A 3,250-nucleotide genomic window follows, 5' to 3' on the forward strand; every position below is an offset into this window, starting at 1 on the left:
TGGGAACACTGGTCAATAAGATGCTCACGAGACAGAGAGCGATCTCGGTAATACTGGTGTCTGTGTAGTCATGCCGACGACCATATGAATCATATCGTTCTAGACTGCAATTAAATGGAAATATTGCATGAAGCTACGCAGACACATACATTTTGCTTCTTACGCATATTTTGTGACATGTTCATGAATAATTACTGACGTTCTGGATATTATGAAGCCGTACTTCTTAAATAAATAATAAAAAAAAAACTTTCATATTTAAATAGTGGATAAGTGAGAACATTAATAAATATATTATCTTTGTGTCCTTGCTACATGTGTAACACATTAAAAAAAATAAGCAAAACAAGACCTACATGAACTTTTCTGTGTACATTTGTGAAGCTCACAGCTTGCCATAAATTCAATGGTGTCTATAAAGTTTCATACCTTCTAGATCTAGAGTGGCGTGATCTAATGTCATAATAGTCATCATATGTGCCACCTCGGTGCCTTTTGTGGCGATATTCACAATCATAGGAACTGTCCCTGCTGTAAGAACGCTTTCTGCGTGACCTTGGCATCTGTACACAAAATCCAAACAAATTTATAGCTTGATGCCTTGTACTTTCATTCAAATAGCTTACAAGCTTACATAAATATGGTAATCACCAACCACTTCACAAAAAATAAATTTTTAAATAAATAATAATAATAAATGTGTGATTCATATTATGCATAATTAAGCTTATCAAGGAACATGCTCTCAGTGTTTAAGACAAGTAGGAGATATGAACAGGACAGAAGAAGAAAGAACTATGCAAATAAGAAATAAAAGACAAACATAAATGACACAAAAAGGAATCAGGAAACAATATGGATGGAGGGTGTCATAAATCTGCAGAGAAAGAAGAGCAGGTCTATTAGTCAACTGACTATAATCACAGCTATTGACAGCTATATTGATCAATGTAAGTAATGTTCATGAAACAGATGTGTTTATAGCGCTTTAAACACACATAAACATTCTTATAAAAAGAAATGTCCAATCTGATGATGACCGATTTACACACCATAATAATTAGTAAGACATGAATTAACAACCACTACACCACCACCATTTCCTATAAAAATAATTATGAAAAATTTTGGTAGCTAAACGAGTTTACAGAAGCTTTTGCAGAACGGTCGTGTATGTCAAATAACTTGTGTATAGTCATGCAATCCCTTTCCCGTTTCTGCTAAATGATTTTTATCACGTTATGCTTCATAATTATAGAGTCATCACCTGGGTTTCCTTTAATGAGCTCCACTCTTAAATTTTATCTGTACCAAGGCATACTAAGCGGTGTTATTCTAAAACTTCGAATTCTTGTCACAAGATAATTCAGATGTCACAAAAGCCCAAGTCAAGGTTTCAGAAGGTCTAGCACGTATTGCGACAAGAATGACATCGACACCTGACCTACTTTAAGTATTTCACTTCTGCTTGCATAAGGCTGTTTTCGTCTAGCATTATTTGAAGCAAACGACTTGTATGTCTGATACTCACACTTGATTTTAACGTTATTTCTTTTAACAATAACGTAATTTTCTTATTATTCACGTACTGTGTAAAAGCATATACATGGTTTGTTTTAGACAAGACTTACAGCATTCGATTTCAAAGATGGCCGTCAGCACAAGTAATTCGGACCATCAAAAGCAAACACTAGTCTTTCTTGTCACTCACAGACAATGTTAATTACATATTTGGCTTAAATTAATTCTTCGATGCTTCACAATAACTAAATCAACTTACTGTTTTGGCTTTACTATTATTTCTCCACAGAAAGTCAAGATTTATTCGGCTTCTACAAGTCGTCAAAATCGCAGTTAAAATTTCCATCAGACGATATAACCGTAGTGGGGATTGGCTGAAATCGTCCAATGAAATGTAAGTTCAATAATGTCCTAGAAGTGCTCCGTCATGTCCGCAAGAAAGCGAGCAAGCCGCTGTCTTGAGCTAATCTGTGAGTGTTGCGAGAAACTGCATAATAAAGGTGACGACACTGTGTCCCATCAATGTCCCGGGAACACGAAATGCTTCTTTACCTTTATCTTTCGTTGAGTTTCGCACCTTTGACGTTGGGATACTGTATACACGGTTGTATACACCAGTGGTTCTCAAAGTGTGGTCCGCGGACCACTAGTGGTCCGTGGGCATATGTCAGGTGGTCCGCGGCTGACAGTCGTCACATGTCAGCAAAGTGATGTTTAAAGTGATGCATTCCTCGCATTATCATTTTAATTACAAATAACAAGGTAGTTTTATGTCAACGTATTACTATACTACTGTCACAAAAGGACATTTAATTTTGAATTGTAATGAAACAAATGCGGCAATTTAAATTTGAAATTCATAGTACAGAGTGATTTTTAGGCCTTGGTGGTGCGCCATATTTTTTAAAGTGGTCCGCGGTCCGAAATACTTTGAGAACAACTGGTATACACGGTTGTTTTTTAGCCGTCCGATCGTTTGCTTCTAACTTTCCTTTTGGTTTTCTGCAGCTGCTAATGTTTTATTGATGTACTTTTCTGTATCATTTCGGCGCACTGAGCGTTTCCCTAGGATTCGGATTTTGCGCGTTATAAGTCTCCTTCCTTCCTTGTATAGGTGATAGTATTAGCAGCGGTTCTCAACCTGTGGGCGCCCCCCCCGGGGGGGGGGTGGCGCGACGTGCTTACAAGGGGGCGCGAAGGTGGTCCTTTTTTTTTAAAGTTTCTTATACCGGTATTAGTGAAATTAGCTTACATTGCTGGCTAAGGGGGGCTCGCGGACGTACCTTTGTTCGTCAGGGGGCGTCACAAGTATAAGGTTGAGAACCGCTGTATTAGGGGAAGGAGATGAGCTAAGTTTGTGGAACCCTCGGTAAATATAGCAAGGTTCGTGATGTATACATATATAGCTTCTTTGGGCGCGGGTTTTTTTTAATATATTTTTTAATGAATCGACCCATAATTTGACGTCTTTCACTTTATAGTTTCAGACTGAACAGCAGGTTATACTATTAGTAAGGTGACCAGACGTCCTGCTTTAGGCCTCCCGCTTTCTGGCTTTCGGGCAAGTCCATCAAATGTCCCGGTTGTCTTTAAAAATCACTTTTTTCGGTGTTCTTTGACGGTGACGACATCATCATCGGCACGTGTCCCGCTTTCGCCCCCGAAACGTCTGGTCACCTTACTATTAGAAATGTATTATAAAATTCATCGACAAAGCTTTCGAATTATG

At 38.2% G+C, this 3,250-nt stretch overlaps 1 long non-coding RNA gene across 1 annotated transcript; it reads right to left on the bottom strand.

Annotated features, from left to right (window-relative positions):
- Nucleotides 1-37: 37 nt before the first annotated feature.
- Nucleotides 38-2,096, bottom strand: LOC112561861. Its single transcript, XR_003098734.1, has 3 exons — nucleotides 1,781-2,096; nucleotides 430-563; nucleotides 38-104 (listed from the first exon to the last, which is right to left on the bottom strand). It is a non-coding gene; the product is annotated as an uncharacterized LOC112561861 (long non-coding RNA).
- Between the last annotated feature and the right edge of the window lie 1,154 nt (nucleotides 2,097-3,250).

The sequence above is a fragment of the Pomacea canaliculata genome, linkage group LG4 (assembly GCF_003073045.1).
Source record: "Pomacea canaliculata isolate SZHN2017 linkage group LG4, ASM307304v1, whole genome shotgun sequence".
NCBI lineage: Eukaryota > Metazoa > Mollusca > Gastropoda > Architaenioglossa > Ampullariidae > Pomacea > Pomacea canaliculata.